A 20,475-nucleotide genomic window follows, 5' to 3' on the forward strand; every position below is an offset into this window, starting at 1 on the left:
GCGGACATCTGACCGTTTCCTGGCCGTTCCCTGGCCCACCTGCCATGCCCACACGCCGACCTCAAAATTCTGGCCCATGTGTTCCATTGCAAATCAGGCCTGTCTTGATTCTCCACAAGTTCATAATTTGGCAATCTTATTATTGCATTTCCTAAGCTGCCTTCTCTTCCACTTGACTAGTTTGCATTTCAATGTATATTCATGATGTGGTACAGCGCACCTGCGACCAGTGCCAGAAGCTTTTCAATGACCTGGTGCACTCAGGAAAGGCGAGTATCATGTTGGCATGGGTTAGTGTGTCAAGGTGTGGCCATCCCCCCGTGGGGGAGTTCTGGAGTCTGAGTGCCAACTGTCAATAACCCCAGAGCTGGCCAAGAGGATGCACCCTGGCTGCTTGGACTGAGTGCCTTGTGGCTCGATGGCTCGAGGCCCATATGGATGTGCCCTGCCAGGTGCTCCTAGGCTGGGGTTGGCCAGGCTGCAATGGAGCTGCAGGTACAAAGTGGACTAAACAATGCTCCTCTGTTGTTTCAGGAGAAGACAGCCCACAACAATATCTAAAGGTTGTGGACTGGCGGAGGCCCCGCTACCCTCCTAATCCTTTCCCAATACGAGCAAGATGCCCTGGAGCTTGAGAGCTGGCACATGCCCCGTGCAACCGAGCGTGGCGAGGTGGGGGTGCCAGACATGGTAAAGGTGCAATGCAGAGGTGAGACTTTTGGATCGTGTAACCATTCTGCTATAGTCTCTTCATTGATGGGAGCCTTGAACCTAGAGTCCCCATTGATCACTGGAAGACGAGGGCACCGTGATGCAGATCTCCATGGTCTCACCAGGGTGCCTGGCATGCACAGCGACAGTGAGATGACTTTAACTAATGACATGTCCTTGTTCTCCATTTTAGGTTCGCCAGCAGGCTTTCGCTCTGCGGACCCCAAAGGGCCACCCCTGACACCGGAGGACCACCGAGCTTCTGTCGCACCTGCGTCACACCCGCTCTGTCAAGCAGACACCAGCGCAGATACCAGCACCTCCATGGGCATTAGATTGGTGGCTAGTATCTCGGTGCACATTGGTGAGCACACTTTGCACTAGCTTGAGGTGCAGGCAGACACAGAGAGTGCCCAGGGCACCAGCAGTCAGAGGACTGCTGGGGACAAGGATGATGCTCAGTCGAAGGCTGATGATGAGCCTCTGGAGTCATCCGTTAGGTGGCAGATGCTGGATGACCAGCGAGATGTGTGGGAGGATCTGGCGGAGATCAATGAGGGCATGCGTGCCATGGTCTCCGTTATGGATGAGTCCATGCGGAGCATGAGCACTACGCTGACCCTCATGGCCAAGTGCACTGCCTCCTCCATTGAGAGAGTGGAGACTCTCATGGAGAGGCTGCTCCAGGAACAAAATCAGGGGTTCCTGAGGTTGCACTCGCATTTGCAAGTCCTCATGCAGGTACTGACCTCAGGTGGTCAGTGTCCGTGTGGGAGGTGGATGAGGCACCCTGTATCCCAGCTAGGTACCCGTCCATCAATGGGGAGCAGGGAGGTCCAGAGCGACCTCACTTTGGCGCACAAGCTGCAGGCTCTTCTCAGGGCGCTCCGGATGACAACAGCAATTCCTCCACCCCTCTGCCAGTGGCTGTGGCATCTGATGAGGCTGCGGTGACTGGGGAGATGCCAGCCATGGCACTGGCTCTCCCTCCCACGTGTGACTAGCACAGGCTCCACTAGGCCAGAGGATGACCGGCAAGATCATCAAGGCCAACAAGGCAGCATAGTCAGCAGGCTATCTCCTATTCCGGTGCCAGCAAGGGGGGAGCACCAAGACAAAACACTCACAAATGTAAGTCAAAGACACCATGAGCATGAGGGACAGGTCACGGGTGATTTTATGTTCATTTATGTTGACTATGTATACGGTCCTGGGCTTGAAGACCAGAAACATTTATGTAGTGCGACCCCTGAATGGTCCAGACAGCGGAAGCGCATCTTGAGAAGACCTATGGTTCTCTCTACTACCACCCTTGTGGAAGCATGGCTCATATTGTAACACTTCTTTGCCTCTGTTCTTGGATGGCGGAGAGGCGGCATGAGCAACTTCTTGAGGGAATAGCCCTTGTTACCCAGCAGCCATCCATTCAGCCGGGCTGGAGCACTGAAGAGCCTTGGCACCTGGGAGTAACTGAGGATCTAAGTGTCATGGGAGCTGCCAGGGTACCTTGCACAGACTTACAGAATCAGTATCCTGTGGTCACACACTATCTGCACGTTCATGGAGTGGAAGCCCTTCCTGTTGACGAAGGCACCGGGCTCACCTGCTGGCACCTTAATGGCCACATATGTGCAGTCTATTGCACCCTGGACGCGGGGATGCCAGCAATCATTGCAAAGCCTCTGGCTCACTCAATCTGGCTGGCCTCATCCATACGGTAAAGAATAAAGGTCAGTACCCACCTGAACATAGCTTCTGTCACCAGCTTGATGCAACTGTAGACAGCTGATTGGGAGACTCGACACACAGATTCCCACTGACGCCTGGAAAGAGCTGGACGCAGAGAAGTTGAGGGTCACTGTGACCTTCAGAGCCACTGGCATGGGGTGTCCACCCACACAGTTGGAGGTGATCTCAGTCCCAATCATCTGACAAATGGAGGTCAAGGACTCCCTTGAGAGGTGAAGCCTCCTTCGGCATTGCACCTCAGACATATTGAGGTAGCTGCATCACCACCTATAAACCCTGACAGCAGGATAGTGTGTTTTCTGCACCCCTTCCACCTTGGACTACCTGCTGGCCCTGCACCCCTTGTGCCTGCGCCTCTCCTCCTACAGGTCCCTCCCCGGAAGCTGCACTGGGACACCTGGCCTCCTCTCCCTTCTGTCCCTCTCTTCCTCCTCAGAGGAGGTGCCTCCAGTGGAGATCACAATCCCCATTACCAGGGTAATGGAAGGCTGTTTGATACCTGGAAGGATCCAGATGGTCTGAATCCTCCGGGGGCCTTGCAGACACCAGTAAGCCCTGAAATTAAACCTGGAAATGCTAAGAATGAAGCCCTGAACAGACAGAGATGAGGCTGCCAAGTACCAATAAGCAACCAGCAGCAAACTACCTCCAAAACTCCTCACTACTCACATTGTCCACCTGCCCGTTTTGCCCGTGCGATGAGCTCAAAATTGCACGGGCAAGGAAAAATCACAATCAATTGGGCTGTTAAGGGCTTTAAGTGGCCTCTTAATTAATGGTGGGCACTGCCCCGGCTCCCACGTGCGCCCGCTGATCGAAATATTATGCGAGTGCACGATGACGTTGGGACGCTTACCCGACGTCATCACGCGCAATTTTACGCCTGATTGGGTCAGGCATGCACCCACCTGTGGGGCGTAAAATTCTGCCCATGTAGAACAGTCCCTTGATGGCATCAGAAGGGTAGGCCTCAGCACAGTCAGTGTTAAACTCCTCATTCAGCAAGGCAAATGTCTTTTCAGCTTTTGAGTCATGCTACATGCACTAGCCTCATTATTCCTTGCAAAATTCTACACACAGTATAATAGATCACATAAGTTAATTATCTGTGCTTCTCGATATCATGACTCCTTATACCTTGATTATCGTATAAAACGAACAGATGAATATACAATATAGGAGCAGGAGTAGGCCATTCAGTCCCTTGAGCCTGCTCCACCATTTGATAAGATCATGGCTGATCTGATTGTGGCCTCAACTCTATATTCCTGTCTACCCCCTATACCTTTTGACTCCCTTGTCAGTCAAGAATCTAACTCAGCCTTAAAAATAATCAATGATGTGCGGCTACCACTCTCTGGGGACGAGAATTCTACAGGCTACCAACTGTCTGTGAGAAAAAAAAAATTCTCCTCATCTCTGTTTTAAATAAGATACCCCTTGTTTTCAAACTGTGCCCCTTAGTTCTCTTCTATCCCATCACAAGAAATTTCCTTTCAGCATCGACCCTGTCAAGTCCTCTCAGGATCTTATATGTTTCAAAAAGATTACCTCTCATTTTTTTAAACTCCAGTGGATACAGGCCCAACACATCCAACTTTTCCTCAGAAGATAATAATCCCAGGTATCAATTGAGTAAACCTTCCCTAAATTGCTTCTAATCCAATTATATCCTTTCTTAAGAAAGGAGACCAAAACTGTGTAGAGTATTCCAGATGTGATCTCACAACTGTAGCAAAAACTTCCTTACTTTTATATTTCATTTCCCTTGCAATAAATAACATTCCACTTTCCTTCCTAATCACTTGTTGAACCTGCATGCTAACATTTTGTGATTCATGTAGCAGGACACCCAGATCCCTCTGCAGTGCAGAGTTCTGGGGCTGAATTTTGCATCTGACCGGGGCGGGGGGGGCCCAACCGAATCAGCGGCGGGTGGGCAGCTGATCCCCGCCGCCGAAACGGGCCACGCCGCCATTTTGCGCGGGCGGGCAAATTAAGGCCCGCCCAGCACGTTTCAGACTCCCGTGTTCATCGGGAAAATTAAATCAGCGGCAGACGTGTTCAGACCACCGGTTCCAATGGGGAACCAGCAGTCTGTATAAGGAATGGCCAGGCAGCCTCGTTTAGGCTGTTGACCATGGCCAGTCACCGGGTAGCACAAGAGGTGAAGGCAGAGGAGGAGGAGGGGGGCAGGCTGCAGGGTAGGCCAGCGGGGGGCCACTGTGCTCCTTGGCTCTCAGATGTATGCCTTGCTGTCCTCCTGGAAGAGGTGTCCAACCCTCGGGAGGTCTTGTTTCCGGAGGATGGGAGGAGGAAGGCCCCCCCACGTGACTAGGCAGGCGTGGCAGGAGGTGGTGGAGGCTGTTAGCTCTCAGGATGCTGTGCGGCGCACAGGAATGCAGTGCCGCAAGCGCTTCAATGATTTGCTGCGCTCTGGAAGGGTGAGTACCATGTCAGCCTTGGCCATTTAACTCAGCAGGTGGTCATGGCCTTTGAGGCTCCCCCCCCACCCCATGTCTTAGTGTCGTTACTGCATTGGGCATTTGGCGCACACTGGGTGGGCAAACAGACAATGACCATGCTTACATCAGCCTTTGTGGTTAAGGAGAAGATGGGATGTCCCTGCAGCATATGTTGGTGTTTGTTACATTTGAGTAGTCTGGGGGCAACCTGCAGGGGAGGCAGCTAGACACATACTCAGAACTCCAACACATGTCTTATTGATGGTGATGAGATGGTGGAAGGGGAGCCTCAAGGTGTCGTGGCCAAGAGCCATCTGCTGGCCTCGGCGCTGCACCTAGTTGCGCCTCCTTGCCATGGACGCTAAGACCCGTGTGTTATTCAAAGTGATGGACACCAAATGTGTCCAAGGTGGCCTTTGGGGGAGGGGGTTGGGAGCAGCCGTACTCTCTTCTGGGAACTGATCACCAGTAGTGTGGACAGGAGCCGCTGGAGGCCTCAGATGGGCCATTGTGGTTGGGGTGCAGCGTGCGCGTGCAGACTACATGAGCGATCAGCCCCAATAAATCCTCTTCTCTGTTCTGCAGATAAAAACTGAGAGCAATATCCGGGAGTGTCAGTGGACTGGTGGTGGGCATGCCGCACTGCAGCACCTCACCTTTAATGGGAAGCAGGCCATGGAGCTGGGGAGGAGGCAGGCGGCCAGGTCAGCAGGTGGCGGCGAGGCTGGGTTCCAGCGGCCAGGTCGGCAGGTCTCGGTGACGCTGGCGTGCAGCGGCCAGGTATTTGAGGCCCACAGTCCCATCCACTCTGTCTCCCCACCATCCAAAGCACTGATGGTTGCTGCAATTGTTAATGCAGCAACACTGCTCATTCACAGACTGATACAGTCAGACGTGTGGGTCATACACAAAGGTCCCTCGGCCCCTTGAGGATGCGCGTCTTTAGCACCTTCTAAAGTCGCCTTATCCCATTTGTGACCACTATCCCCATGGCCTAACATGCCATGGCATTGCTGCTGCACATCCAAAGACTTATTGCATCTTAGGAGAGTTTATACCTCCACCACCCTTTCAGCCAGTGCGTCCCACATTACTCTGTCCAAAAGGTCCTCAGCACTTCACCTGTCAACCTCATTGTCCTCAACTTAAATAAATGCCACCAAATTAGTCATCCCTGCGCCAAGGGGAAATGTTGCCTTCTGTCCACCCATTCTATGCCCCTCATAACGGTACGAAGGTCAATAATGTGACCTGTCAATCTCCTGTGCTCCACGGCAAATGTCACAAGTGTTTGCAGTGTTTCCTCATCGCTCCAACTCTCCAGGCCAGCATGCATCCAGGTCAGGAACCTTTGCACTCTCCCTACTCCAATGCCATCCCTCCCATGAAGCGCAGGTCACAACTGAATGCAGAAGTGTAGATGTGGCCTCGACAGCGTTTTCTGCACTTGCAACATGACCTCCCTTTTCCTACATTCTATTCCTCGGCTAATAAAGGCAAGTCTGGCTTTGACCTTGTTAAACGCCTTATGTTCCTGTTCTGCTACCTTAACGGGTCTGCCCAGCAAGGTCCCTGTAATCGTTGTGACTTCCCACGGTCCTACCATTACTCATGCATTCCCGTACCTTGCTTGTCTTGCCCAAGTGCTTAACCGCACGCCTATCCACATAACATTCCATGTGGCAATCCTTAGGCCATCTGACCACCCTGTCTATATGCGCATGTCACATTTGGGCCTCCTCTTGACTATTTACCACCCCACCAATGTTCGTCTCCTTAGGTTCTTGAAGGGTGAGCGACTTATGAGGCTGGGGGGAAAGGGATGAAAGGTGTTACTGACTGAACGCTAACTGATGCACTGTCCTTGTTGTTAATTTCAGCATCACCACCGCATGGCCGCCACCAACACATCCAGAGAACCCCCTCCACACCTGAGGGCCAAGACTTGCAATGTGTGTCACATCCTTTCAGCGAGCCAGGCACCAGCACAGCGACAAACACTTCAGTGGGGATTATGACGTCAGCTAGTGTCCCGGGGCACAGTGGAGAGGGCATTTCACAATCGCTGGAGGAGATGGCACGGACAGAGGGTGCCGATGGCGCCAGCAGCCGGAGGACTGCAGGGGACCAGGCACATGCTGAGTCCGGCAGTGATGATATGCCTCTGGAGATGTCAGCCATGCAGCAGCTGCAGGACAAGCGGCCGGGTGCGCGGGAGTATCTGGCAGGGTTGCATGAGTGTGTGCTTCACTTGGTCTCTGTGGTGGAGGAATCCAGGCAGAGTGTCAGTGATGACATGAACCTCAGGACAGAGCTTCAGGCTTCCTCCATCGAGAGATTGGTGACTCTCATAGAGAGGGGCTTCCAGCAGATTGAGAACCTTCTGACTGGGTTATGCTTTGACCTGCAAGCCCTCTCAGCGCTAATGGCCACAGGTGGTCATTCGCAATATCGGAGATGTTCTGGGCACCAAGTGTCGCCGTTCGGTGCCCATCCATCTGCGGTGAGCAGGGAGGTCCAATGTGACCTCACATTGGCGCAGCAGCTGCCTGTCGTCGCTGCGAGCTCCTCTCAGGGCGCCCCGGATGAGGGCAGCAGCTCCTGCGCCCCTCTGCCAGTGACCGTTGCATCCGTTGAGGCTGCAACAACTGGGGAGGTGCCAGTTCTAGAACTGGTCACTCCCTCCCAGGCGGGGCCATCACAGGCTCCACAGGCCAGAGGACGGCTGCCAAGGTCATCGAGGCCAACAGGACAGCAGAGTCAGCAGGCTGTCTTACAAGCCACTCCGAGCAATGGGGTGGCACCTAGACATAGCACCCGCAAACGTCAGCATAAAGCACGTTAGGCATTCCATGGGTTTGTCACTGGTGATTTTGTGTTGGTCCTAGATTCGGGAATATATCACCATGTACATCAGAGCGATGTTTGTGCTTTATTTTGGTGGGAATAAAGTCCACTTTTCTGACCATGGCTGAGGGTGTTTCCTTTGTGCTGCATTTGTATGTTTCACAGACATCTCATGAGTGTTTGAGTGGACATTGATGTTTCTGTACTAAGCCCTTAGTTGCAGCTGATGAGGTGGAAGATGTAGCACCTAAGTGCCATGTGTGGAAGCGCCAGGCATTGCTGGTCCTGCTGATCCATGTATGTAGAGCTAGCTGAAGGTTCATTGGATTAAAGTGTCCCAGGTCTCCCTGCCTCCTTGGTGTAATAGTGGGTCAGCGTGCTGCCCCTCATCATTGCCCTGTGCTTCCTCATCCTCTGAGCCAATGCTGGATTCATCATGTGCAGCCTCATCCACTGCATCAAGGTCTTCATCGTCAACTGCATCCCCCCTTTCCAGCGCAAGATTGTGGAGAGCGCAGCAGACTACCACTATCACAGAGACGCGATCTGGGGCGTACTGGAGTGCGTCCCCTGAGCGATCCAGGCAACGGAAGCGCATCTTGAGAAGGCCGATGGTTCTCTCCAACACAGCCCTTGTGGTGCCCTGGCTCCTATTGTACCGCTGCTCAGCTCCTGTTTTTGGATGGTGGAGTGGCGTCATAAGCCACCTTCGCAGGAGATAGCCCTTGTCACCCAGCAACCAACCATCATGCCGGGCTGGAGCACTGAAGAGCCTCGGCACCTGGGAGTGCCTGAGGATGTAGGCATCGTGGGAGCTGCCTGGGTACCTTGCACAGACTTGTAGAATCAGCATCCTGTGATCACATACTATCTGCATGTTCATGGAGTGGAAGCCCTTCCTGTTGACGAAGGCACCGGGCTCACCTGCTGGCGCCTTGATGGCCACATGTGCACAGTCTATTGCACCCTGGACACGGGGGAAGCCAGCAATGGCCGCGAAGCCTCTGGCTCAATGTGTCTGACTTGCCTGGTCACAGCAGAAGTGGATGAAGGTCAATGCATGCCTGAAAAGAGCATCTGTAACCTGCTTGACACAAGTGTAGACATCTGATTGGGAGACACCGCAAAGATCACACACCGAGCCCTGGAAGGAGCCAGAGGCATGGAAGTGGAGGGCAACTGTGACCTTCAGAGCCGCTGGCATGGGGTGTCCACCCACACAGTTAGGGGAGATCTCAGGGCCAATCATCTGATAGATATAGTTGACTATTTCCCTTGACAGTCGGAGCCTCCTTCGGCACTGCACCTCAATCATATTGAGGTAGCTGCTTCGCCGCCTGTATACCCTGGCAGCAGGATAGTGGCGTCTTCTGTGGCCCCTTCCACCTTGGACAACCTCTTGGCCCTGCGCCCTTTGTGCCTGCACCTGGCCTCCCAAAGGTGGCTCCCCTGGAGGCTGATTGTCTATTCCTGGCCTCCTCCTTATTCTATCCCTCCCTTCCTCCTCAGAGGAGCTGCCTCCAGTGGAGATGTCAGAACTCATTCCCAGGCTAAATGGAGGCCTCCGGAAAGCTGCAAGCCTGATAAAGATTACTATCTGCAGACTGCTGAGCTGAAGCTTCAAAGTACAGAGGAAACTATTGGAAATCGATCTGAACTGCTGCGGATCACACAGGCAAGTTTAAAACACTTTCTGCATTAAATACTTCAGAAAAAACATTAACAGCCCCTCTGAGTCTACATATCCCACCCGTGGATGAGGTTTGTTAAAAAATCAATTACCCGCCTGCCCATTGGGCCTGTGCGCCGAGCGGAAGATCACACGGGCTCCTCAAAATCAGCTTCAATTGCCGAGTTAAGGGCCTTAACAAGGCCTTTAATTAATGGCGGGCACGCGTCGCGCTTCATAACGCCTGCCCACCTAAATATCGCAATGCCGTGTGCTGACGTCGGGACGCTCGCGCGACATTTTAAGCGCTGACGTGTGGGCTGCGCTACCCGCACGTCAGCCATAAAATTCTGCCCCTGAAATCTCTCTCTATTTAAATAATATACTACTTTTCTATTCTTCCTGCCAAAGTTGACAAGTTTACATTTTCTCACACTGAACTCCATCTGCCAATTTTTTACCCACTCACTTAACCTTGCAGACTCCTTATTTGGAAACCTGCAGACTGTTAGATTCAAAACTTTAGTGCTTAAAGCTAGGTTTTATCTTCATTTCCTCAATAGAATTTGTACTTCAGAGCTAATGCATTTTCACTGCTGCTTTTTTGCATTTCAGCTTGCCTTTGGGTCACCACCAACAATAGCAATTTTGCTATTACCAGTTATCACTCTCAGACTAAGGCACAGTGCTCAGAATTGGATTCCACTGGGCCTACCACTGACTGCCCTGGCTTTGGAGAAGAGGAATTTCCTGCAATGGGTGCGGGGCTGGGTGGGAAAGGCATCTGCAGTATTTGACACTCTCCTGCAGGTAGCCCAAGACTAATGTGATACAACCTGTAAGGCATTTTGTGTATACAGCTCTGCCTTTGCAGTCTGTGATCTAGGAGGGAAACAGTCACCTGATTGTACCACCTACTGGAGTGTCACCTGCAATCTACATTCAAGAAAGGGTACCAATGTCATTTTGAATTGCAGGAAATTTCATTCAATGTACATTACGCAATAATGCAAGATATTTCAACAGTAGCCACAATGCTTTAACCCGAGGTGGATGGTACGATAATCACAAATGGATCCTGAATTCCATAAGAACAAGGTATTTACTGATCAGTATCTATTCATACAATAGCATGACCCAGGGGAACATATCAATGAACCACCTTGTTATACATGAGTATTTCTTCAATCCACTGTCAGGCAGAGGACAGGATTTTCCATGCCTACTGGCGTCAGGCGTGTCCAGTGGTGTGAGCAGACAATATGGCGCGAGTGGTTTCACGCTGGCATGAAACCAGCTTGTGATTGTCCACTCAGCCCAACAATGGCAGGCAACGTTTCCTGCCATCAGACTTCGGGAAACTCATCGTAATACATCTGCAAATCGTTATTATGTCTGTCCTCTGGAATCATCCACCTACATCAGCAGGAAAGCACGCCAACGTGTTTCACAACAGCATAAAAAAGGCATGCATTTGGCAGGCTGCACATCGAGGGGAACGCGGAGGTGAGTACACAGTAATGTTGTGCAGTGCTCACCAGGGTCACCAGTTGGACTTCAAGCTTGAAGTGCGTTGGGGGCGGGGGGGGTGGGTGTGGGTGGTTGGGGGGTGCAAGGGCAGCCCTGTGGTTCAATGTAGCGCACAAACATTCAGGGTCGGGGGTTAGGGTGAGCGAGGGAAGCGGCCACGCATCAGGTATGCCTTATATAAAGTGACCATTCCTCTGCGACTGAGATAGTTCAAGTGCAGCCATTGATATGATTGGGGTTGGGCCTCTAGCTTATCTGCCCACTCAGGCAACACAGAGGCATCAAATGCCACCAAGTGCTCCAGAGCTTTTCAGCCCTCCAGCACAAACTGCAAACTAATGAGCATTTTAGTGGACTGCAGAACAGTTGGATGATTGCACACGTTGTACAATTTCCTTGCTAAAGCTGACCATGGAGCAGTCACTGCTGGAGGCGCTCACAGCCCCTTGCAATGTCAGCATCCCGGCTTGGACCAGGATGACAGCTAACAGTGCAACATGGGTTAGGAGAATGCCTGGGCCTGAGCTGAGAGCACAGCATGCAGTCCAGTGGGCAAAGCTACTGCCAATCAGTCAGGTGGAGTGGGGCAGAGTTGGGTGGGGTTTCAGGCAGCCATGCAGCGCACTAAACTCTGGACATCCAAGTGGTGGCCAGCACTCTCCGTGATGCATTAAGAAGCCTTCACACTTAACTAGGAAAGGTTCTTAGCACACCCATGCTAACCCACACGTCTCTCTCTTCCATCCTGCAGGAGTACAACATCAGGATCATAGAGCCTTGTGGCGTACAGAGAGCAAAAACAACGGAAGAGAGAGCGACTGAGGAGCAGCATCCTCAGGAAGAAGGGGTGGCTGGGGCTCCCACACACACATCGCTGAAGAGCCACAGTGAACTGTCGCTGATCGATGCTTAGCAACATCGAGGGTCTATAGATGTCGCCTTTCATTCCTGCAGATGACTGAGAACCAGTGTCGCTGAAGACTGCGCATGTCTAGGGAACCGGTCAGTCACATCTGCCATCTGCTGCAGGAGTTGGAGCCATGGGAACATGGAGGGCATCCACTGCCAGTGGCCGTGTAAGTGGCAGCAGCGCTAAATTTCTACGCCAGTTGCTCCTCTCAGAGCTCCACAGGTGACCTCTGCAGGATATCACAAGCCTCCATCCACAAATGCATCCATGAAGTCACGGATACCATCTTCATGAGGGCACACAACTTTGTGCACTTTGCCCAGGACCAAGACAGCCAGGTTGCAAGAGTGATTGCATTTGCCCAGATCTCAGGTTTCCAACAGGTGCAGGGCGCCATTGACTGCACTCACATGGTGCTCAGATCTCTGTCACAACACGTGGTCAACTATATCAATTGCAAGGGCTTCCATTCACTGGTGTGCGGCCACCAGAAACACATTGTGCAGGTCTGTGCACGTTTCCAGGGAATGTGCACAACTCCTACATTCTCAGTTGGTCACAGATCCCTGACATCTTCCACAGAAGCTATAGGGATGGCTCCTCCATGACAAGGGCTACCCAAAGAGGCCGTGGCTGATGACACCTTGCGGCCGCCTCAGACTGCAGCAGAGTGAAGGTATAACGAGGCTCATGCTGCAACTCGCAACTTGATGGGGCAGTCCATCGGGATGCTGAAAATGTGGTTTCTGTGCCTGGACCAGTCTGGTGGAGCCCTGCAATATAGTCCACAGAGGGTGTCACACATTGTCATTGCCTGCTACACCCTTTACAAAATGGCGCTGCAATGGTGAGAGGAGCTGGCTGAGGAGGAGCTGGAGGTCTCCTCCAATGAGGAGGACGCTGACAGGGATGAGAGTGAGGAGGTCCTTGAAGGCGGCGATGATGGCGATGAGGCCCTCGCACTGGCCAAATGAGGCTGGCACATTCGGCAGGCTCTCATAGCTGCTAGATTTGTGGAGGATGATGACGACATGCAGTGAGGAGACACCATAGATCCTCACATTGCATCTGTGAATGTTTGACTCCAGTCTAGCTTATGGCAGTGCACATACCCTCTATGATAAGGCTCCTGTCATGGAGATGCAGTGGAAGCCCTAATAGTTGCTCGATTCCAGGAAGATGATGACGACATGCAGCAAGGACACACCACTGATCTTCACATAGCCTCTGAGAATGTCTGACTCCTGTCTGGCCGAGGGTAGCTCACTTGTGCTCGGTGATCAGGGCCATATCGTAGAGATGCAGCCAAGAAACTTTAGGAGCACCTGATCCTTTGTCCGCCTTCAGCACCCGAACCCTTCAGGAGCACAGCGTCACTGGTCACAGACGCTGAAGAGACGTGGGCCAGCCCCACATTCAGGGTGTTGAGAGCACACAGAGAGAATGATGGAACTCTGTGACGCCTGCTCACAACTTTCTGGCAGCAATGACCAGCGCCCTCGAGGTGCAGTCATCAGGAATGGGTCCAGGGAGTGTGAGGCCGGACCAGCACTTTGGACTGAAGGCTGCACAAAGCACAGGGAAGAGGCCCTGGACTGGGACACCTGCCTTTATCTTATGCAGACAGGTTTCACATCTGAGTGACATGAACACTACTCATCAGGACACGGAGCCATAGGCAGGGAGACATTCTTGGGAGTTTATTGACAATAGTGAACAGTGTGTACAAGTGATTAACACCCATGCCCAGGCTGTGCAATCGTGCCATTTGGCACGGCGTGGAGGAGCTTTCTGTACGGACTGCTGCTGCACACCTTCCATTTTCTCGCCCTCGTCCGCCGCCCGGACACGCCTTGGTGTGCCTTGTTGCCGTCCGGCGGCAGAGGCCCCCGATGGGAGGCCCTCTACGGAGGTGTCCTCCTGCTTTCTATTGGGGACCTGGGTTGGAGGGTGTTGCACGCAGCAGTCTCCTACAATCGTAGAATGTATAGGTTCACGGACTCCCAGGACACCTGCCCTTTTTGTGGTCCTGTGGAGTCCGTGGACCACGCTTATATAGGGTGTGGTAGGCTGCACTCCCTTTTTAGTTATTTAAAAAACCTTTTGTTACTGTTTTGTTTGCACTTCAGTCCCACGCTCCTGATTTACGGACACCCGGTGCGGAAGGGGGTCGGGAAGGAGGAGGACCTCCTCGTGAACCTGCTCCTGGGCCTGGCCAAGTTGGCCATTAACAGGTCCAGGCAGCGGGCAATCGAGGGGGGAGTCCCGCCCGATTGTTTGTCCCTATTCCGCGGCTACATTCGTGGCCGGGTGTCCCTGGAAAGGGAGCACACAGTGTCTGCCGGCACTCTCGAGGCCTTCCGTGCCCGGTGGGCACTGCGGGGACTGGGGTGTTTTGTTGACCCCTTTAATCACATTTTGGTTTGATGTTTTTAAGTTTCCTTTAAACTTTTTCCTTGATTTTCCAGCTGACCTGACTTAGGGGCTGTGCTTGATTTATCCCTTATTTTGTTAATTTAGTTAATTGTTTTGACTCAAAAGAGTTACATCTTCTTAACTTTCCTAACCCTGCCACTATGTTTTAGTGCCCCCTGGACATCCACAGTGGAAGTGGAGGCAGCTTGCTGACTGCTACGCCCTGTCTGTGATGACTTTGGCAGGTGTCCTCTGGAGGGCCAAAACCTGCAGGGCCCCAGCCCGCTTTCAGAGGTCTGTGGAGCTGGAGCTGCTGAAGTCACAGGAAGTGGAGATTCGGATGGGTTGGACACTCCCGGAGTCATCTGGATAGATGGCCCCACAGGGGGACACCTGCTGATCCTCCTCCCCATGGGTGCCCGAGGGCCCCTGGCTGACTCCTTGAGGAGAAGAGGCAGCTGGAGTGAGATCAGGCTGCCCCACACGCTTCTCACGTACACACTGTTGGAGGCCAACTATGGCATTAGTGGTGGAGTTGAGCCCGTGCAGCATTGCAGGAGTGATGTCCTGGAACAAGGTCTCCATGTCGGCCCCCATCCTCTCAGCATTAAATTCAGTGTGTTGACATGCCGGCGCTATCACCTCAGCCTGAAGGCGGACGGACTCCTCCATCATGCCCTGCAGTCTGAGGAGTGCAGCGGACGTCCCTTCCTGAGGTATGACTGAGTCCAGAGACACATCATCTGACTCGGATTCAGCAAATTTCTGGCCTCCAGCTGTCCTCTGAATGCCGGACACCTGGGAAGTCCCTGTCACCACCTGCTGTGGATCAGAAAGTGCGATGTGCTCACCAGATTGTGACCCCAAATCTACTCTAAAGCTAGATCCCACCCAGGTGTGTGTCTCTGCGCTGGAGGGTGTGGGTGAGCGCTGTGATGGGGCTTCAAGGATGGTGTCTTCAGATTCCTCTTCAGAGGTTTCTTCAGGGCTTGATTGGACGCCCTGGCTCATGGACTCCGTTGGCTGTTTCCCAGATGTACCTGCAGAAGCAAAGGGAGATAAATAGTGCATGGCAGGGGACTGCGGAACAGGACATACCAGCTACAGCATGGTTGCCTGATGTATGTTGCACTGCTGGATCCTCACTTGGTAGAGCACCGCCAACCTCACCATCAGCACAGGACCAGTCCAGATCCTCGCCGGCCAGCTGGGTGGCTCTGTTTTCAAAGTCCATGAGGATCTTGATTTCAGGCATTCCTCCACCGGTCTGCGACTTCTCCCTCTTGTTGTGTGCCAGCTTGTCCTGCATGAATAGAGATGGAGAGAGTGTAAACAGTTCACCTGCCAGGCCAGGTGATAAGTATGCCTGGCATGTGTGGGTGGTGGGTGGTCCCATGGACAGGATGAGGACAGTGAAGGTGTGTTTGAGAGAGTGAATGGTGATGTCCTGTGAACTGGCAGTGAGTGAGGGCCCTGTGGATGTGTGTTGGGTTTGTGAGTGTGTGAGATGAGAGTGATGAGAAGAGTGACTTACCCTGGCGGAATGAAGGAGATCATTCATCCTCTTGTGGCACTGGGTGGTTGTCCTTTTGAAAGGCGTTGGCGCTGACAACAACTGCCATCGCCTCCCAAGCCTAGTTGGTCACGCTGCTGCCCATCCTGCAGCCAGGGTGGGGGTAAAGAACATTGTGGTGGGCCTCCACGCCATCCAAACGGTGTTCCAGTGATGCGTCACTAAACTTGGGGGCTGCAGTCTTTTTGACTTTTGTGGACATCTTCCATGCAGCAGTCGTGGATTGGAAGGACTGAGATATGTGTGCGTGGCTGCACTTTAAACATGACATCCGGCGTGCTGAAGCGGTGAGGTGATGGCGTGGTGGGTGAATGAGAACCCGCCTGTCGTGGAAACGGCATGTTTTCCAGGAATGCATAAGTAATGCGGCAGGTTTGGGATGATACGGCGTGCAAACCCACCATCGCAGCCGGCAAGTAAAACATCATTTTACCCACCTGCTACCACACTTAGTGCAAACCTGGGACGATTCCAACCAGGCCGTTTAATACTTTACTGAGACAAGGTCAGTTTCATATAGCCAAACAGTTTTTTTATGCAAACCATACGTGAACATAGAGAAACTGGTATATCCAACATGGGTCTCTTAACTGCTCTCTAAAACGGCCAAGCCACAAGGTTAAGGGTAACTAGGGATGGGCAATATGTGCCATGTCCTGAGAATGAATATTTTTTTAAAAGTCACTTAATTCTGTCCTTCCTCCTGATATAGAAAAACTATCTAAGCACGCCACACTATCGATGTTATCCTGTTCTGCTCAGCTTTGTTCTGAATTTCTTGGCTCTGAGCATTAACATGAGAGAGTTTGCAAATCTTGCGGAACTGGGCCGACCTTGTGTTTCTCTCTTCTTTTGTTCCCTATCTGGAAGGGAAGTTGATCAGAAGTACTGCCAATAAAGCAGGTTACTGTCCCTGCAGGAGTGGAATTTTGTCAGATAACCTTGCTGGAGCTTACACATAGTGAGTGCTGTTGTTTCAACATACCTGATGTGGATGCCTCCTGGAATCATCTGGTTGTAACAACCTCTATTTGTCATGATCTGATAAAGATAACAGTTTAAATGATTAGCTCATTAACTTTCTGGAAAACTTATTAACATATTTATCTCCTCTTTGCTTTAGTGGCTCCAATCTGCCATCCTCCGTCAAGATAATTAACAAAATTCCAAATCTGCTTTCCTATCAAAAATGTGTTGTAGCTTGAACCAAAAATTGCTTCTTTGCCAAATAGTCAGGAATTCTAAAATAAAAACAGAAAATGCTAGAAAAGCTCAGCAGGTCTGGCAGCTTCTGTGGAGAGAGAAACAGAGTTAATGTTTCGAGTTCGTATTACTCTTCTTCAGCGCTCTAAATGTATGGTTTGTTGCTCTTCCTCAGTGAGGAGGTCATGGCATACCTGCAGCAAATTCTTTCTTTTTGCTGGGTTGTGAGATGGTCCTGTCATTACGGCCAGCATCTCAACATTTTGGCTGCTGGAGGAGTTGGGGTGGGGGCAACAGGGTTACATCTTCCTGTCCTCGCAATTAGTACCAGCTTCTGACGTCAGAACAGATCAAATAGCATCCTGATCTGTCGCTCTAATAGTGCCATCTTCTGGGTGCTACACAACTGCTACTTGGAGAAGAGAAACCATGCAGGTACAGAGCTGGAGTGAGACCTCGCAGTCTTGTCTGCAGAGGAGGAGGAGAATGGAAAGTGTTTAAGTGCCAGCAATTTGTTGTGGTAAGGAGTCACTGGCAAGGTTTTCTCTGAGGGCAACCCTTAGTTCCTTGACTGATAATCCTATCATCTCCATTGTAGTAAACTGACTCTATAACAATGATGATGACCTTAATGCTCCTTGCTTTATTGCCATTCCTACATTTTAGACCCTAATGCCAACATTCATCTGCCCTTACAGTGCAAAATAAATGATCTCTTCCAGCAATTTTTGTTTTCATTTCAGAACAATAAAGAGTCCTTGAGCAAAACCTCATCAGCACTAGGACACTCTGATCTCTGCAGTTTATCTGCAAGATGCCATGGCGTTGCCACTCCCCCTATGGTACTATGCAGCTTCCTGGGTCATCTTAACCCTAGAAAGACATAAAAGCAGCAGTACTGCACATTCTCATGCAGTGAGCTCTGAAGATTCTTGAAGATAGAGCTAACTTTTTAACCAATGCAAATTGGCGAGGAAAAACCTACTAAGATTTTTCCAATCATGTCAGGGTCTGTTGTAGGCTAATTGACAGAGAGTGAATGCTACGATTAGTCAACATCTCCATTGTCACCATGCAATTACCAGGATAAACCTTAGGTGGACCTTCGTCTTTCATTGTCTAGCAACCCCAATGTTCCTATGTATCCAGTCCCTGTAAGGTATGAATCCAAAGATTCCACAGCAGCTACATGATTGGGCCTTACCCTCCATTCCTTCTGTTACTGGTTTCCTGGTACCACTTCCTCGTGGGTGCTCAGTGCTTCATTATATGCTCCCTCCTGGTTCACCTATCTGATACTCCAAAGTGGATGTTTCTGGGCTGGAGAGCTTAATGGGTGCTGGTATGATAGGGCTGCTTTCTTATTCTCCACAATACTAGCATTCTTACCTTTGTAGAACAATAGGCTAAAAAAGGGAATATGTTATTGTAGGTTATGCAGTCAATGGATGTGATTACAGTAACAAGTCTAAATGGTTCTTTAAATCGAGACACAAATGTTACATTTTCTTCAGCACTGAATGAATGTATATTGCTCACAAAATGTTGATGTGAGGCCTTATCATGTTGGACTGGTATGAATCCACCAAGCTCTCTCCAATGTCGCAATGTATTTTATTCTAATGATTTAGAAGGCCTTCCACTTACATGTGGCCTGCCACTACCACTGTATGCTGTCTCACAAACGTTGCATGTAACCCTTTCCTCCTACCAAAGCAGAGCTAACAGATAATTTCCTCATCATTGAATTTGATGCACCTATATATCCAGCCTACATTCCAGCTGGCGTAAAGAAAAGAGTAGAGAGCATAGTTTACAGGATCCTAGAGAGTGGTTGAAAATGTTTGCTTTTTTCAGTGAGTGGAAGTCAAGCCCTAGATTTTGTCAGCCACAAAGTTTGAGCTGTATCTTTTCTGAGGTGGCAGTCAGGGGGTTTTCGATATTAATTTTATCCAGTGCTTTGTTGAACTGAAAACACTCTGTGGTTTGAGTACTGGATACATTGCTTTTTTATCAGAGGCAAAATTTATTAAAGCTTACCTTTACATCCTGAACATCTGTGGTATATTTGTTCCTATGACCTATTGGCTGGGACTTTCCAGCTCCAATGTGGCTGAAACTGCTGTGGAAGATTCAGTGGCCCAGCCAAGATTCCATTGACTTTCTGTGGGACCGGATGATCCCGGTGGCAGGCGGGGTTCAAAAATCCCGCCCATTGAAAAGGGAGATGGCACTATTTACAATCTTTTGTTGTGTCTGCTGCGGTCTAGCTTTATTAGGAGAACTTCCCTCTACTACAAAAGTAGTTATTTTTCCCCATGTCACTTCCCTCAGTAGAACTTCAGGTTCTTATTGGTGAAGGGGTAGCTATCAGTGGTGTTCCAACCATCTCCTTATTCACCTGGCTGCTTCCATCCAAAACTGAACAACATCCCTTTAAAGGCTCCATTCTTTTAATAACTGCTGCATTTCTGATTTCCTGCTGAGCGATTCAACATTCCAACAGCAACTAGACAAGGTACAGAATGATAAGGTGCAGAATGATAAGGTGCAGAATGATAAGTCAAATGATTGGGCTCGTCAAACTTTATCTTTGAACAACTAAACCAAACTTTCTATTTTGATATGAATCTGATTTAGGGTAATTAATTAATTGTGTTTTTTCCCTGTGTTTTGCATTGTACTCTTTACTACTTGGTGAATGTTGTGAACTCTCTATTTACGTTTAACTAAATATATATGTTAGTGCCTGTCGTCCATTTAATGCCTGCGACTCAGAAGGGTGTGGCATAGTGAAGCAATCGGATTACTGCCAATGATATTCTTCAGGTCACACAACTCATCACCGGATAGATCATTGATCTTTTTCAAGACATCGGGTAGAATTTCCCGTCCTGGAGTCTAAGCCTGGTGTCAGGCAGGAAAGTTGGCTTGATTCCCACTGGGCGGCGAGATAGATGAAAACGCACAATCTTCCACTGCTCAATTCAATAATTATGTATCTGTGAGGAGCATGGTGAATCTCGTGGTGGGGCAGGCAGGAAGTCACCCATCACGCCATAACTTCAGGAGGACCTGGCACCATTTTTTTAATGGCACCCAGACAGCGATTCACTTAGTGCAGGCCAGAAGATCCACATTACTCCTCCAGAGCCCTTGCAGCAGCAGCTCATATTGAAGAAGCTGGCAGATGTGGGCAACTACATTCTAGGACATACAAAAGCGCCTCCAGTATTGCCTTTTGCTCATTTCTAGATAGGAACACTGCCTGAGATGCACCCATGGTCGGGCCAATACTCACCACTGCAGTGGATCCTGTTCGCCTGCATCTTGACCTTCTTGAGATAAAAGCAAAATACTGCGGATGCTGGAAATCTGAAACAAAAACAAAAATTGCTGGAAA

General features: G+C 50.6%; 1 long non-coding RNA gene across 1 annotated transcript in view; it reads right to left on the reverse strand.

Moving 5' to 3' along the window:
- LOC144685264 (uncharacterized) overlaps positions 1-20,416 on the reverse strand; it is a 33,130-nt gene extending 12,714 nt beyond the window's left edge. The window contains exons 1-2 of the long non-coding RNA XR_013577687.1: positions 20,374-20,416; positions 16,855-16,910 (exon numbers count right to left, since the gene is read on the reverse strand). This is a non-coding gene — a long non-coding RNA (uncharacterized LOC144685264). The remainder of the gene's footprint in view (positions 1-16,854; positions 16,911-20,373) is intronic.
- Positions 20,417-20,475: the final 59 nt, after the last annotated feature.

Source organism: Cetorhinus maximus, chromosome 10, assembly GCF_964194155.1.
Source record: "Cetorhinus maximus chromosome 10, sCetMax3.hap1.1, whole genome shotgun sequence".
NCBI classification, from domain to species: domain Eukaryota; kingdom Metazoa; phylum Chordata; class Chondrichthyes; order Lamniformes; family Cetorhinidae; genus Cetorhinus; species Cetorhinus maximus.